The sequence below is a fragment of the Corvus moneduloides genome, chromosome 15 (genome assembly GCF_009650955.1).
Source record: "Corvus moneduloides isolate bCorMon1 chromosome 15, bCorMon1.pri, whole genome shotgun sequence".
In the NCBI taxonomy this organism is placed as follows: Eukaryota; Metazoa; Chordata; class Aves; order Passeriformes; family Corvidae; genus Corvus; species Corvus moneduloides.
The window spans coordinates 13,500,260-13,518,569 of record NC_045490.1 but is presented as its reverse complement, the minus strand read 5'-3'; the positions used below and the strand labels follow the sequence as shown (position 1 = coordinate 13,518,569).

Sequence of the window (18,310 nt, the reverse complement as noted above, 5' to 3'; positions counted from 1 at the left end):
CTCATTAAGCTTGTGTAGCAGTGGGGAACAAAGACAACAGACCCCCTTGTATGTCCAAAGAAGATCCGTTTATTGCCAAAAATCACCCCCTCTTTATACCCTTAATCTCAACTGACCACAACTGAAACCAAACCGAATTTAACAGAAGGGCAGCCATTGGCTGACACAGCTGCAGTGCTGCTGTCCACGCATCCTATCACCCAATCAGCTTCCCACTCATATGCTGCCCACGAGTTCCTCCAGCCAATCACAATCTCACTGCCAACTGTCACTCACCTGACTCTCTCCCCACTTGCAACTGGCTCTCAGCCCTCACCCAACTTCCAACCATCCAGCCTGCAGCTGTGCCTTGCCCACAGGACCTTCTGGTGAGCGTAAGCCTCAACCACTTTAACAAATATAACTCCATATTCCACAAGCTTGAATGTCATAGCCATGGTTACCCATCAAAGATCATCCAGAATTTTCTTTCAACTGCTGAACAAATATTTGAATTCATAAGAAATGGGACCCTGAAATCTTATATAGCTATTGAAATACAGGTTTTTAGCCCTTTCACTATGCCACTTTCACTAGCATTTCATTAGGACCAGTATGTTCTACACCATGTAAAAATTACATAGAATCACATGGGCTGATGGGGACCTTAAAGCTCATCTAATTCCAAACCCCCACCATAAGCAGGGACACCTTTCACTATCCTAGGTTGCTCCAAGCCCTGTCCCACCTGGCACTGAAGACTTTCAAGGATGGGGCAGCCACAGCTTCTCTGGGCAACCTGTGCCAGGGCCTTAGGGAAGGATTTCTTTTAATGTCCCATCTAAACCTGCTCTCTGTGAGTATGAAGCCATTCCCCTCTTGTCACTCCAGGCCCTTATCAAAAGTCCCTTCCCCAGCCCTCTTGGAGCTCCTTTAGGCACTGGAAGGGGCTTAAGATCTCCCCAGAGCCTTCTCTTATCCAGGCTGAACAGTCCCAGCTCCCTCAGCCTATCTCCAGAGCAAAAGTGCCCAGCCCCTAAACATCTTCCATGCCCTTCTCTAGACTCTCTGCCATACGTCCTTATGTTGGGAGCCCCAGGGCTGGACACAGTACTCCAGAATCTGGAACATCCAGATCCTGATCAGAAGTATCCAAATCTCTTTGGAGGAAAGAACTTGGAGAAAACCTCTCTTCAGGAATCAGTCTTACATGCTTCAGTGTTTCCAAAAGCAAAGAGGGCAGTATCAATACCTCTCCTTACAAGGAACCTGTGACAGACCATGTCCATAAAGGCTTTCCAGTCCTCATATACAAAAACTTCCATAGACGTTTCAGTTGTTTGGATGTGACTTTTGCAGTTCAGACAGGTGAAAGCTTCCTTAACTAAGGGGTAAGTTTTGTGCTCCAGGTATCAAATTTGCCTGGCCTTAATAAAGCTGCAAAATCCCATAGGATGCACCTGTAACAATTTCCAGCATGAAGACCCCACTGCCCTAACGTTCCTTTGCATTGCCACACACCTTGTCAAATTTTGTTAGGTTTTTTAGGTTTCAACCAATAACCGCAAGAGCAGGTAGAGGAACAGGGAGGGCAGGAAATCATCTTACACTTTTAAACAGTGTTTGAGTCACATCTGTCATCTGTGTTCCCTTTGCCCCCTGTGTGCCCAAGAGGGATGGTCTTGGCAGCTTTAGTGCAGCTGGAGCTGAGGTGTCACCCTTTTACTCTGCCAGTCACACGTTCTCCATGCACATTCATTGTCCATTCAAAGCCTGAATCAATATATCCATGGCTAAGAACAAAGTCAAGTTACAGTAATGTGTGCTGCATATAGCAGTTTTCTAAGGTTTTGGCATCGGACACAACATACTAATAATTTCACAGTTCCTGTAAAACCTCTGAAAAGTGCCTGCATTTTTGGGTTCAGTAAATGCCATGGGTTTTTAGCTGGAGATTTAGCATTTACTTGATTGTCTACAGAATTGATAAGGAGCAATGATTTGATATTGCTTGTCCTTAAAAAGTAGTTTTTAATGAAATACAACCAAGCATAAGTCAAAAGTGTAAAATGTTATTTATACTAGATGGCTGTGATCTACTAAGTTTATAATGGTTTTGTGAGGTGCATGCTATAATAACTATTCTTGACATCGTGTTCTGTTTTTAAAAACAATTTGTATTAAGCAAATTTTCTCACCAGCTCAGTTTAAAATTTTATTTTAATCCCATTAAAATGAAATTTTTGCATATGTAACAAACTTTGTCTCCCGCGTTTTAAACATTAAACTACTTTGAAACTTACTGATTTCTGACAAATGAAGATTTTTGAGCTGATAAATTTTTCTCCTGCCTGTAGCATTTTAAAATGCAGTAACAAGTCAAACACTCAGCACAATATCTTTGTCAGAATTTATGACCACAAAGCTGCACAACACTGGAGATTACTTCAATCTAACACAATAATTAAAACATGATCCCTATTATTTAAAATGCTAGGCATGCAGTATTTCTTACACACACTGTATTGGCATTTAAAGAGGAGCTTCACTCATGTACACAGATTTTATGTAGCCTCTACTACTTTTTCATGCCATATGTTTGCACTGCTGGGTTTGACCGGGAGGAACTGGTCATCCACATGATGGTCCCATGTCCTGGACAGGCTCAGGGATCATCTGAGATCAGTCAGAATCTGGCCAATAACAGGGAAACAACCACACATTGCTCCTCTAACCTGCAATTAGCAGCTCACTAAGATATTTGCATAGCTATGTTAAGAGCAGTGATCGGATCCCATTTTCCCAGACCTAACACTTTCAGGCAGACTCTATTGACATGTTTGGCTCTGTGACCTTTCATGATTTGATTTTGAAGGCAAATTTCATCACCCTCAGGAGAACTGCATTCTGAAAGTTGCCAACTGTAGCTGAAAACTTCTGTCAGTGTGACTGTGCTAGAAACCACAAAGTGAAATATAATACCAGCTGGGTTCGAACACTTTAGAGAATGTTCCAATCTAGCATTTCATTCCTTTGCCCAAACAGGATATCCACAGTATGTCTAACAGCTTGGACTCCATTTTCTTGGCCTGAAATAATTTTGCATCCTGGCAGGATACTTCATTCCCTCTGCAAATCTCTGTCTTTCACTTAATGCTTCCAAAACACCTAATTTTTCACACCACACTTTGCTCATTATTTAGGGCATCCTACATTTCCAGCAGGGAGAGCAAAATAATTTGAGATAGTATAGCATTAAAATGTGCCTGTGATTTTAAAAATCCACATAAAGTTGTTTTTTGGAGAATTTCAGACTTCAGCTTCTACTAAGCTTTTTATTCATTGTGAAATCTGTTTCCAGCATGAAGGTTATAAGTTGTTCTTTTCAGAGAAGAACAGAAGTAACAGATAATGCAGGGTTGATATGGGGCACAGCTAAGTTCTAGAACATTATACCAAATACCAGACCTTTAATTTCTCTAGTTTCATTCCAATCTGAATTGAATCAAAATACATTTGGATTGCCCACTGCAGAACATCCCTGTAAGTAAGATAAACTCATTTTCTTCTTCTTGTATTCAATGGTGAAAATGCTCAACTCTCATTAAACAAAACTTTTGACCTACACTGGTTCATACTGAAATTTTCAGAGGAAGCATACTGCAGAATAAGGCCCCAAAAAAAAAAAAAAAAAAAAAAAAGGAATATATTCCCATTTTAAGTAGTTCAAAGGTGGTAAAAAATGTTAAACTTGGCATATTTTCAACCCAATAAAATTAAAAACATGAATCAATGGAAAAAATATAGCAAAAGGATAAATGTATAAATGACAGAGTAATTTCAAAATCTAAAGTACTTTTCTAACCAAACTGTACAAGCACTCCCCAGTTATTTTTGGCCAGATATGTTCCCTAGGATTGTGCCTACTTCTTGAGTTGAGCAATCATTTTCCATTAACATTTCTACCAGTCCAAATTATTCACTTAACTTTGCTGAAGGATAATGCAGGAAGCTCAAAATCATGACTGACATAAATATATTCCGGTCATTTGTGGACTAGAGCTTCTTTCTGGTGATTTCCACGGGATAGAGATTGGTTCCAAAAAGACTTATTACCCATACCATATCCTTATGCATAAAGATACAATAATCACAGAATATGGAAAAAAGTAAGGTGGAAAGGGTGTTAGACCATTTAATCCATTCATTGTAGCTTATGATTCAGAAAGCAATTTGCATAACCTGCTCTAAAAGACTTTCTATGTAATGATGCTTCCTCAGTTTCCCAAAGAAATATTTCAATGATTCAGCTCTCTTACTGTTAGAAAAGGACTTTATATAATCCGAATTTTCCTTCAGGGTACTTTCTTCTCTTTTTTCAAATAAATATCAGAATAGTTCTTCATTTTTCTTTGCAGTGGTTGACTACATATTTAAAGAGTTTTGATGAGTCTACTCAGTTTCCACTAGTCTAACCCCAAAAATGCCAGTTCCTCTCCTGTTAGGAAATACTGAATTTGCTATTCATGATTATTCTTTATTCTATCCCAGTCCTTCTCCAACTTCTCAGAGTCTTTTTTTTCAGGTACAATGCCCAAAACTGAATCAAGCACTCTTTACAAAAGGGCTGTGTTTTATGTTTTAGCTTTCTGTTAAAACATATTCCTGAATGTTGCTCATTTAAATAGAAGGTAGTAAGTGGGATTTCAGGTTCTGACTCCAGGCGTACATACAGTGCATCTGTACTCACTCTAAGCTCAGCACTACTAATATGTGCAAGTTTGCAAAGAGCTTTTTACCATATAACAGACTTATATACTCAAATTCAACCTGGGACATCATGAATGAGAGCTCTTCCTGTTCAACTGTTTTAGGGTTGATCCTTTTATTTTATTTCATTTCTGTGAGGAGGAAAGATTTGTCAAATATTTTAGGTAAAATTTTTCCTACAGAATTTTTAAAATATCCCTGTTATGTAGGCAGATTAGTAAGTTTATTTTCACTCCTGATTTATAAACTCCTGTTAAAGAAAAAACAAAAAACCAAAAAAAACCCAGAAAATCTAATGACCTTCAACCGGTCAATTTTTTCCAACTACACATTTAAAAAGTATTGTGTGAACACCTTTCTTACTTTTAACAGCAGGAATGCACTCTGTACTGCAAAAGTCAGAACAAGTTATTATGACTTGCTGAGGAAATAGAGGGATATTACAATACAATCAACTTCCTTTATTGATTTTACACTTTGTTCATGCTATAAAAGGAAAAGTGCTTCCTTGACACTGCCACAAGCATATTTGTTGAAAGAACATTTCTAAATTGAAAATTTGAAAGCAAATATTCAAGAAAACGTTGATGCAGTTCGACACTATCATAAACCCCATTTTAATTTATATTCAATTTATATGCTTTCTTAAGTTCTTTTTTCCAGCACTGTTTCAATAAATCAGTAGTTAACACTTTCAAGCAAGTAAGAGTTCATTCAGACTTACATTTACAATGGACTTTTGTAACTCTAGGTGACACATTTTTAAAAACTGGAATAATCCAAAAGAATTCAAGCTAATTCTCTGAGTGCTAAGAGAAGTGATAGTGCTTCATCATGCATTTAGCAGTGGTGTTATACAACCTTCACCAGTCCAACTATGGCATGCATGCAATTCAACACCTAAAGCATTACAAATGCTCAATGCAATCAATTCTCTGAAAGTTCGTATCTATGTTTTATATGCAAGCAATACTTATTTTTAATCCTCTGTTTACTCACATCTCTCTTGCATATAAAGAAATTGTTTACAACTTCTTATACAAATTAAAATCAATCGTGCGTGTCAAACAATTCAAAATAACAGCAGTTGTGCTGGTAACTTGCTACATTTTGAGCATGGATGTTGTTCGGAAGCAGAGGAAGCCTTAAATTCAACAAAATTACCCAGTTCTACTGGCTTAACTTCACAGTAGTCAGCTGACTGCTACAGCGGAAGATAATTTGTTCCAAATCATTTTAATGCTATAGAGGCACACTCAGTAATGTTATCTTGGGCAGAAAGGGTACCATGAAGTCTGTCTGAAAGCATCAAATAGCATTTGCACTTAGTGTGAAAAATCTAAACCTACTCTTTTTTCACAATAAAAGTCCAGCCTCTTAAAGGAAATGTATTTTTAGCCTTATCTCAAAGAAGGGCAACTGAGCAGTTTCCTACTGCAGCCCGAAGTTTACATAAAGATGATTCCATCTCTAGGTGCTAATCAAAGGTCATTTGTAAATGATCAGAGGATATTATGAAGGCTTGCCTCTATGGAAACTGAGATCACCTTTGTTATCTTCAAGCCGTAGCTATGAATATATTTATTGTCCTGTGGGTATATAACAGTGACTGATGCACTGATTAATGTGTGTCTTTTTACGCTATAAAAAGCCAGGAACTAAAACCCTGGGAAGGCCTCTTTCTCCATACAGTTCAGTAAACTCATTTCAGCTTTCATTCACATAGATCTGCAGTCACTGTACAGAAAAACAGCACCCATAGAGCTTTCATGTTGAAAAACAAGTCTTTCCGAATTCCTAAATGTTAACCCAAATCCTGCACTTGTTTCACACATTGTGGGCATCAAGGCACAATTGTACCCTCTTGAGAAAGATCTGGAGAGAGGATCTACAGTACTTCCTATGAATTCTCTTAGAAGGACTGGGGCTTGAGTAAGGGCACAGAAACTGTTTCAGAGCAATTCTTTGTTATATGAATAATATGATAACAGGAAATTGTAACAATTCTGATCAAGTTTAGATTTTTGAAAATAGCTCTCAAATTCATTACTGTATTTTGAAAATGCAGTCTTAAAATACCTTTTTTTTCTGTGAATTCTGCTTTATCAGAACAAAGGGTATAAACAAGGACTTTAAGGTTACTTGCTCTACTTAATGCAAAGGTACCTATCTCTTCCTGTGGAGGCAGGAAATGCTGGCACAGGAACAGGGAATTCAAGTTACACACACTACTTCTAGCTTGAGTGGGCAAGTACTAAGGATTTTATCATTATGCAATTGCACTTTGTTGGATCTCAGTGTCCTGACATGCCTTTTACAGAACACTATAGCATGAACTCTGTGAAATGTCTTTTGCTGGTTGTTTATGCTCTCTTATATGTATTTACACAACACGGCTTCTGTCATTGATTTTTTCATATCTGCTACAGAATGTCAGAAGACTTAACAAGCTGTAGAGTCAGATACTACTTTTTTCAGATAGAGCATAATAAAAGGAATAGTACTTTTGGTCTGTCTTGCTCCCCTGCCCCCAAATTTCACATTCAGAGAACTACAGCTCAAATTAGTAACCTTAAGCTTAATACACGGAGTATCATAAATATTTTATAAAAATATTGGTATGCTCCAAATATCTTCTGCTTTTGTTACTAATTGGGACTTATGACCTTCATTCCAAGTAAAAATGTTAAAAAAAACATTCTGACCTTAAAGAGATACTAAATAAATCAGTTAATGTATTTTTATCTTAGAACTGTCACAGGGGTTTCACCTTCTAAAGTTAGAGCTTTGAGGAACAGATTCTGATCACTTCTATAAAGGTTTTATACTGATATTGATGCATTATGCTTAGAAGAGCTCATCCTGTCTTACAATACCATGAGATCAGAATCTGCACCTCTGCAGTCTTCTGCAAATGCGAAGAAAAGCCAAAAGAGAACATGCCTTGACTTATTCCTTGTATTTGCAAAGGAATACCAACCTGTATCCAAGGTGCCTCAACTGTCTGGACTTCATCCTAAGCAAAGGTTTCCAGAGGCAGCAAGGCCTTGCACATGACAGTCAGGATCATAATCCCAGGGCAGGGCTGAGTTCTCTCACCAGCATTTGATGTTTGACAAAGCAAGAATATTTAACTGAGGTCAACTGGAGACAGCCTACGCTGAACTCAAGGGTTGGACAGATAACTGTTTGGGATAGCTACATGCAGACTCAGAGATAAGCATCAGTAGAGATCAATACACCAAAAGCAAAACCTCCAGAGTTAAGAAATCATACAGCAGCAGCTTAAAAAAAAAGAAAAATCAATTTTTTTTCCCTATCCAGAAAGCTACTAGCAAGATTATATTTGGGTCAATGCCACTCAGACTTTTCAAATCACTACACCTTCGTGGACCTTATATCATACCTATTGCTCCTACAGCCTCATCTCCTCCCTTTTTCTCTCAAAAATAAGGAAAGCTAACAAACCAGAACCAAGTGTCACTCAGATTTCTTCTTTGGTACTGCAGCTTTCCACTAACCTTCACACAGGACTGTGACCATGAAAATCAGTGTTTTGATGTGTGGGTCTGCCTTCCTACAGCCAGGACTGCAGGGTTGGATGTTTTACATTAGAATTTGTTTCTCTTTTGACCCTGTAAGTCTGGTTGCTGTTGAAATAGATTGGCCATTTTCATACTATTGAATTAGGTGGATGTAATACAAACCGGAAATGTTTGCAGTGTGTCCTAGGAGAAAAGTTCCTTAGATGAGGAGTCTTCTGTTTTCAGAATTAGAAATATATTGTAGAACCCATTAAAAAAAAGACAAAACAACATCTTCTGCTTTATAGTTTCCACATTGGTGTTTCATTCACAAGATTTAGTGAAGCCAAAAAATGTAATTTAAAATTTATTAGAAAAAGTAGGTAAAAAACACTATAGAAAACTAGGAGTCAAACAAGTTGAAAAAAATTTTATTGCTGTAGCATTTTCTAGACACTCTACAGCTCTAGAAAAAGAAGAAAACGTATGATCTCTGAAAAACATTTTCTTCTTACCCCTTCCCTCATTCCTACCCAACAAAAAGAAGAAAAACAGAGTATCAGCAACAAATCTAACACTGAGACTCAGATTGGAATTTCCTCTCTATAAATTAAATTACCCACAGATTCAGCTGATATTTGCATTAGTGCCAAGGGAATAGAAGAGAATTCACCTATGCACTGAGGAACATCCAGCTGCTGAAAGAGCCATCAGTGCCCTGTGTGACAGCCAGAGGCACCATGGAGAGGCTCAGCACAGATTTACAACTTGGGCAGCCAGAGTGACACAGCCCTTCTGAGAAGGCTGCTGAGATTTCAGCTGGGGCACACCCATAAATTTTCCTACAATCCCAAACAGTTACAGTCCTGAACCAACCAAACAGGCAACGTAAAGCAACTTCCTCCAGAGCAATGATAATCACACAACACACATTATTAGCCTAAGAAGCTTGCAGATTCACAGATATCATCCGTTCAAGCATCAGAAAAATTTAAGAAGCAGAAAAACATTTCACTGTGTTCTGATTTTCACCCAGATTAAATGACAAGTATTTTTAACTTACCTCAACTACAGTTTTCTCAGGTAAAGCAGAGTTTTCCTCCTATAAATAAAAAGCTCAAAAGAAAGTTTGCAGACATCAATTTGTGGTCAAAAAATACAGAAAAAACTGTTTCATATGCTGCTTATAAATAAAATTCTCTCTTTACCAGACTATTCATCTATCTTCTGTTTTCTTCCTGTCCACCCTCCAGGGCTCCTGACACATGATTTGTGTAATCCCAATTATTCATCTGATAGCCCACAACTGCATGCTCTCAGCTATTACATTATATAAATTGTGCCTTTGTGTAAATTACACTTCACCAAAATTCCTGTCTCATGCATTTTGTCAAGAGACAGGCATCTCTTGATTCACTGTTTCTTTGATTTGAGTGCTTGTACGATACCATGTTCTCTTCCATAACAGAAATTTTCTTCTTTTTTTCCTCCTTCAAACTTATCCTGATTGCAGTTTTATTTCTCTTTTCATATTATTTGAAATTTCCAGAGCAAGAAAGACTATGGGTTGGATGATTGAACAGTATAATGAAGAAAAAGGGAAGAGCAAAAAGCAGCCATGATTTGGATGAGCTGAATTTTAAAGGTTAGAACTGAAATGCTGTTGTGGTAGTGGTATAAGCAGAAACTTGCAACATATCCTGAGGATATTTATTTTATCTTCACTGCTTGTTATGATCCAAAGTTGTAGCATCCCCAGTCTTGAATACCCTTAAATATATTAGCATAGAAGCCATGTCCCTGTCCTTTCCTCCACACTAGCCCTTCTCTGACGGTACTGGGGCAAAGCACAGCACACAAAAGGCCCTGGAACAGGTGAGTTGTACATGGCTACCTGCCAGCCCACCCTCTCGTGTGAATATCGAGTCTATAGAAACAGATCTGCTAGAAAGATGTTCAATGGCAGAAAGGGCTAAATCAGCTTCACTGGCAGAGCTTGTTCTTTAGTTCATGCCCGAAGTGAGATGGTTACTGCTAGTACTAAACCTAAGAAAAAATGGTTCAAGGCTCCCTCCCCCCACCCCCCCTGCTAAAGAACAGCAGTTTACCCCATTAGTTTTGTCTACAAGGTCAGTGTAACAAGCTACTATCCAGAGGGGGCACCGTTTAAAATGTCATATATATAGTTAATCACTGTGGAATGATAGAGGTAAAATAAGGTTATGTCATCAGCTCCTCTATGTCTTCACTCCAACAAGAGCTTTTTATGAGACTAAAGAATTTTACAATTGTTTCCATAAAAGCTGTACAAGTTGTAGAACTATCCATTGAACTTAGTAAAAGTACTAATTGTGCCAGTTATTTCTCCCTAACTGATAAAAGTGTTGATAAATATGTCATTACAAAGCTTCTTTACAGAGCTATTCCCCTGAAAAAGAAAATGGTAGCTTTATTTCTAGTTGAACATTACTACAAGTTTTTTTCCCCCACACCTAGTAACAGACCTTCTGTAATCATGACTATTAAAATGTCTCTTAGCCACATCTCTGACAAATGAGTTATGGTACCTGAAGAGCCACTGCAGGTGACTCTCCTCCTCCGTATGGTATTTAGTTATTAAAACAAGATTTTGATGTTTTCAATAAGTGCAGAGGAAGGGAACGAGCAATTTCTCATTTACTTGCTTTGTGGGGAATATTTCCTTCCCAGGAAGGGCCATTGTTTATAGTGATCTGAAGCATCCATATTTCCACCAGTAAAAGACAGAATTTAGAGTCATTGCTTAGCTGATAATATTAATGGCATTCGAGATTGAAGCTGAGGAAGGTGAAAATAACTCATCCCTCTGATGAATCAGTGGTTGGAAGGAGTAAAATACTGTAGGAATTTGTGCTGAAAAGGAGCAGGGAAAGCTTTACACAAGTTTGCAGAACAGGTATTAAAAAGGCACTACTTTACATGCTATTTCCTTATTCATGTTTTTCAAACAGTTGGCACTGAATCTTGCACAGAGAACATACATCAACTACTTTAAGTTGACGTTTTTTTCTCCAGTACTCAGAAATCTTTCTTAGCATCTTTTTCATTACAAAGTCTGTGATTAACCACCACAGGCTGAATATTGTGGTTGAGAACATAAGCTGGTTTAAATCAGCACCAACCTTGTGAAGTTGTTCAATAATGTCAGTTTTAAGACACAACCCCGTCACTGGGTGTGTAAAGCTGCCTTATCCTTTTGGCATTGTATCACTAGAAATAATAATATATAGGGCTGGCCAGCTAGGAAAATCCTTGCCTGCTTTTCATATAGGCCATATATTCTGGTAAGAAAAAAGGCATCAAAAAATCAGAGCTTGCTGCATTAACAAAACGCAGAATAGAATAAAATTTGATTCCAGGGAACAAAGCAAGCCTACATCTCTGGTCACAAGTGTTGACTTTCCTTTTCCATGGTAAACTGAGGGACAGCACTTGGACTGCTAAGTGCCACTCCCTGGGATGGGAAGAGGACACGATGACATGAACAGGAGAACTGTGCTTCTCCGTGTAAGTGGGATTGCAGCCTTTGGACTGAGTGGGGATTTCAGAGTGGCACTGGCCACCTGTGAAATCTTTAGCTCAAAAAATAGAATTACATCGAATTTACCTTAGGACATACCTTGACAGCAAACTCAAACATAATTTAAATTCTTCACAAAAGTATTACTGAGGTGGCATATTGATAGCTGGTTTGGGTGGGTTTTTATCACTGTAAAAGTGTCACAGGTATACAAACACAGAAATTGATGCAGGGCAAATCATCCTCTTTTCACCATAAAGTACACTTCCTTCTAAGACCTGATTTTTCATAAAATTGAAGCAGGTTTGGTTTGGGTATTTTTTATATAAGCAAAATAAACATAAGCTATTTTTCCAATAATAAACCTTTTTATGTCTGGAAACAGAGCATTGAGAAATTTTCTTTTTTGACATTAGCTAACCCAATGTGAAGTTGTGGTTATTTATCAAGTGATTTTGTAATATTTAAGCAAACAAAAGCTTGGAAAACACATTGCTAATGAAAGACAGAAATAATTCTCTCCCTGAAACAATTCTACTCTAAATGTATGAAAAATACAAGAAGAGGCCAATATGCCCACTTCTGTAACTGAAAGTATTTTTATCAACTATTAATCACTCCCTTTGAAAAACACAGGCTTAGACCCCAAACTCAGCTCTGCTTTTCCCAAAATTATTTAATTTTAATTTCTTGAATTAATTGGGGAAAGGAGAGATCAGAGTTATTTTTAAGAAAGAGCATGCCTTGGAAAAGCTATGCAGGTATAGCTAGTCATACATATCACCAGTACCCAAAAAAATTAGCCTACTAAAATAAATAAAAAAGACAGTAAAATATGAATGGAAATGTTGCTGTAAGAGCCACCATTTATCAAGCACACAAGCTACTGCTCTAGGCTGCCAGGGGTCACTGTCAAAATAAGGAAAGAGGAGGGCTGCAAGGAAAGCATTCCTCCTGTGAGGGTCAGGAGGGTGTCTGGTGTTCTCTGCCAGTGGGAGCACTGACTGGACTTTGGAGGGTAGAAGCTAAAAATGTGATCAAGGTTTAAACACCCAGACACAAGATACCAATTAAAGGGCATGTCAAGGGAGAGGAATAAAACACTTTTCACCCTCTTTGGGGTCAGGAATCCCTTTGCTCCATTAGCCAGGCTGTTACTTTGGACGCTTTTTTTCCTTTGTGAGTGACAACTCCTGTTTCTGCCCCTGCCCAACTGACAAAATGAGCGCCGTTCGAAGGTACCACCCCTGGTTGTACACAGCTGTAAGGGTAAGGATTTTCCTTTGCTATCAGTTAGAATCAGGAGACCATCATCTACACAACTGACTGCCAGGCTGGGAGGAAATAGCCTTGGCATGAGCTGGGGGAGCAGGGGAGTTCCCCTCTTCTGTAACAGGGACATTAATTACAGCCTCTCCTGCAGCTCCCAAATGGAGATAAGCAGAGACAATCTGATCATCTGACTTAAACTTGTCAGCTGAGAGGTAGAGTTTCACGTTAGTAGAGGGGAAATAAATATTGAAAATCTCCCTTTACACTTGCAGGCAAAGGCAAGAGTTACATAGTTCTTAAAGTGAAGCACTTAGTGTCAATATCAGTGGAAATTAATGAGCTATGTGCCATCCCTGACCTCACAAGCCAAAGAAAAATTTCTGACTCTTGAGACTATTTCTTCTGGCCAGCTCTATTATTCCTGCACAGAGACACAAAAATCCAGACAAATCTTGATTCATAAAAAGCAAGATGTCACATTTAAATACCTGATCAAATGACATTATCATTTGCAGAAATTGTAAACATTTAATAACTTACCTACCTTCAAATTTGATTAAATCCATGACTATCCCACTACAATGACCTTGTGGACAAATGCATAGATGGAATATGGTAATCACAAGGGCAGGGCATGTCACCATTTGCAGAGGATTCTCCAGCACACGATGGAAAGGAATAGTTTATTGCTGTGTGGTGTTACGTTTTGGGGGGTTTTGGTTTTGTTTTGTTTTTAAACTAGAAGTAAAACATTGTTCTCACTGAAAATACTGAAGGAGCAAGACATTTTGAAAAAACTCCCCATTACAAGGAAAAGTTTCTCTGAGCATTTCAGATCATCTGAGCTGCCACAGACTACCAACTCTCATGTTCATTCCAAATCTAATTTTTTTGTAATACAGTTCTGGAAGTGTTTGCTATAGCAATCCTTAGAAAAAAAAAGCATGAAAAATTTCTATTTATTTCTGGATTCTACCCTTTGGAACTGTAGCAAAAGCCAGGAAAATAAAGCATCCCTAATGCATCCCTGTAATCTCAAGGAACAAAGGGCAGAGGATGCCATAGACAAGAGGTGGGAGCAGTGTCAGAATGCCTGAGATCAACATCATTGTAAAATAAGCATTGGCATAAACAAATCAAGGGAAATGGTTCACATTTAAATTCCTTGAAGCATGTGGCTTTTTCTCCTTACATATGTACACACATGTGCCTGCAAAATCACAGACTTTTCCAAGGACAGGTGCTTCAAGAAAACATTTTAATTCTAGAAATCTTTGGTCTTAGTCCACCTTTTAACTCTTTTGAATCTGTGACTAAATAAGTACATTATATCAACTTTGAGAAAAAACCCCAAACCAAACCAGTCTGTTTTCAAGGAGATCGGTATCTTTTCCAAAGCTGATTTAGTAATGCAAAAAGACAATTAACCCTTATAGAAAATTGTGATCAAGACAAAACTTGGATCCAAGATAGACATTATAGTTCTGTTCAGACACAGAAAAAAAAAAGATTCAGAGATAACTTTACAAGCAATCTCTCAAAGGTAGGAAAGATTTCATTATCTATTTTCTTAGCATTCCATTCTTACATGTTTGTTATTTTTCCTATATAAACACAGCTAATGAATCTGGAGAATTTAAAGTTTCAAAGGAACATAATTTTGCAGTCAGAGAAAACTACCACACTTAAATGAAACATGACAAAAAGAATGGCTAAGCTTTAAGAAACATGGCCTGTGGAGTTACCAGAGACCCGATGGTGTAATCAAGCCTAGAAAGCAATGAAACAAAAATAAAAAAATAAGTGCTTAAATAAAATTGCAAGTGCCATTGACCATGAATTTGGGAAAAAAAAAATAAATGTAGAGTTATTCTCCTAAGTCCAAAATAAGAGAACACAAACAAAGTCAAACATTTCTTCATTATCTTTTCTGCACTTGCACCTCAAATGGGCATTTGAAAGAAGCAGCATCTCCAGAGCAAGCCCCACCCCAAATCAGAACCCTGACAACCCTGACCTTGGGTCCCTCTCCTTATCCAGTTTGGTTCTGCTAAGACACAAAAGCCACTGTGATAAGAAAGAGAGAGAGCATATTTACGAATTTCTCTAATATCTTAAAGTTTTTCAACAGTCCTAAATTAAATCCCTTTCAACCTTATCACTTTCTCCATCAGAAAATCCGGAGGATATTTGGATTCAGATCATAGCATTTGGTCCATAGCACCAAAGATCTTTCATTACAACACACAAACAATCACTTTTATTGAACAAGAACCCAATTACTTAACCCAGTTTCAGATTTCATTCTGCCCTGCTGCTTCCACCTCGACATGGCCCTACTAATCTCTTCTGACGGGCATTGCTACATATCAGTTCTGATACACGGAGATGATTCCTAACCTCCCTTGCAGAGAGCTACTGATTAAATAAACTGAGATGCCCATCTCAGCTTCTTTGGACCAATGAATAACAATGAGGAAATAAAGTTGGGAGATAGAGACCTTTTCCCCTTTAATATGAACAGCATTCAGAAATAGACAGAAAATGAGGGAAAATAATTCAGTAAAAGAAACAGGAATGGAAACAGCTAAGTGTTTATCGTGCCCTGTAGAAATGATTCATTTATTGTATCAGCTAGAGGTTACGCTTCCTTCTTTTGTTTCTCTGCTGCAAATTAGTAAACTGTTTCTTTGCTACTGTACTGGATAAATGATGGTATAACTTCAAATTTAGCAAGCTGAGAGTTATGAATATTGGAACACAAAGGCTTACTTCAACCTGCTCTGCAGAAGAACTCCACCATGATACATGAACTCTTGGTTTTCTTTCTCGCCCCGAATTGTGTCAGAATCATCATGTTACATATTACCCATATCACAAGCATAGAGATGAAAGTTTGTTGCTAATGAACCTGGGAAAGTAGACTAAGTACACCCAGAAGAAAGGGAGACCAATTATATGAACAAATGACCTCTCTCTAAATCAAATCAATTATTAGAAAAAGGTTGTTAGAGCCAGACTTCTATTAACTTCAATAAACCCTGGTCTCCAGCTCAATGTGTTAGATACAGCACTCCTGATAAAGGAACGTGCAGCTCACCTGCTTATATAGACAGCCTGCTTTCTAATTCAGTGGCCAGCACACAAAAACACAAGAATCTGAACAACATCAAAGAACCATTGTAAAATATTACAAATAATGACATGGATATAAACGTGGAAAGTAAAAAAGAAGAGCTGGCTAAGAACAGAATGAGAGAGCAGAGATCAAAGCAAAGCAAGCCAGAGAACTAAACATGATCAGTGATAATGTCATTATGCCGAAGAAGCAGGAGAGCTCTAATACCACTTATGACAATCCAGGAGGAGTTAGCAACCAGTGAGCAGGATCACAGAGCCTCTATGATCAATTCCCTTCAATTACTTTAAGATTTATATTGCTATACTATTTCTTTTGAGACAAAAATAAAAGATTCTAGAATCTGACCTCATGTTTCTGGAATAAATTTTAAAACAAGGTTCAGAATCAGAAAAAAATGTGAACAGAGTCTAAACTATTTTATTTATGGAGGAACTTCTTTTGCTTCTATCAAAATATCTACTGATCTCTGCTACTGAGATGTTTCTTTCATACCACTGTGTATTTCCAATAAAAATACTATAAAGGAAATTTTAAAAATTTGTGTTATTTCTACATTTGTTGTGTGTTGACAAAGACCTGGCTTTTCTTGCCTCTGTTTGGTGGCCATTTTGTGCTGTCTTGTTTTGTCCCATTTATATCTCTGAACCAGGGAGAATTAATGACTTTATGTATTTAGTTGGAGTTATAGCTGAGTGTTTTTCATGGAAAAAAACTTAGTTCAGCCACAAGCTGCATGGAGGAATTTTTAAGGAAATATTTAAATCTCAGTATTATGTCTAATTTCTCTACAGAAGAAATCCTATCTTTTGAAAAAGTCCATCCTCTTCCTTGCATTTCTACAAAAGATTTTTTCAGGCAAAGAAACCCACACAGAAAAAAGTTTTGTGAACAACCCTTTAGCATGATAATGTCTATCTAAAGATAATTTTGAAAGATACCTGCTGTCTTTCATCACTATGTAAGACATTTAGACAATTATAGGTGCATTTGAGAGTATCTTCTGTTTACAAGAGTTTGACCCTTTAAGGAGCAGCTAACAAAACTACAGCAATAAGATACTCACATCATTGCAGATTTGACTGACCCTCATTTCTGGCCAAAGGAAGAAAAAAGACTTCTCAGTGTATGTTAATCACTGTGTTGATGCAGAGCTCTATTTAGCCTGTTTACATTTTGCATTACTTGAAGTCACATTTGTTTGCCCTCCTACTCCCTCAATCTTTTTATCCACCATGTAGCTGATGGCACAACCATTCTTTGATTTGCAGAGCATATCTGCAAATTCTGCATATTCTCCACATAGTAACAGGGGAGAATTTATAGTAGTGGATAGAAAGGAGATGTCATGGGAATGACATTTTTAATCATTTTATTTAATCATTAAATTGCTAAAAATATGCCCAAGAAAAAAAAGAATTTATTTCAAATTTGACAAGTCTCAACCAGCACTTATCACCTCCCCAGTGAAAATCTGTAACCTCCCCCCAATGAAAGCAGACTGCTGGTTTTGAAAGTGCTGTGTTCTGCCTGCCATCTTAGGTAAAAGGAAGCACATACAAATGCAAAATAGTGGCCACTTTGTTCAGACTCTCTATTTTGGGCCTCCATGTAGTGTAGGCAAAGTTTCTGTTTTAACATTCACTTTGTTTTTCTTCCTTTTGTCATTGGACATAGAGTACTACATCTTTCATCATATTTGGAAACAAATTACAGCACTTGATTATATTAGTTAAATAGAGGTTGATTGATGTCATCAATGCAAATTAATTATGTCTAGGTAATGTTTCTGTGCCAGATTCCCTCAGCTAATAAAGTGATAGGAAAATGAAGCGTCAGAAAGGACCATTATCTTTTATTTTCAAGGCCAAGCGGTCAATAAAGCTTTGACACGAACTCATTGGCAGGGACAAGACTCACTGAAGGAGGCCTTTTAATTATGTTTATTATTTTTGCCAGCATGAATGTATTACCTAAATCTGTGGTAATAATCTTCACAAGCAAACACTAAGCCAGAAACATCTGTTTGTTATCATGGCAGGTCAATGTGAGAAGGTGCAGATCTAT

The 18,310-nt window shown here is 37.6% G+C and overlaps 1 long non-coding RNA gene across 1 annotated transcript; it reads left to right on the top strand.

Annotated features, from left to right (window-relative positions):
* The first annotated feature begins 291 nt into the window (after nt 1-291).
* On the top strand, nt 292-14,919 carry LOC116451732. Its single transcript, XR_004243315.1, has 3 exons — nt 292-368; nt 9,823-9,918; nt 14,723-14,919. It is a non-coding gene; the product is annotated as an uncharacterized LOC116451732 (long non-coding RNA).
* Nucleotides 14,920-18,310: the final 3,391 nt, after the last annotated feature.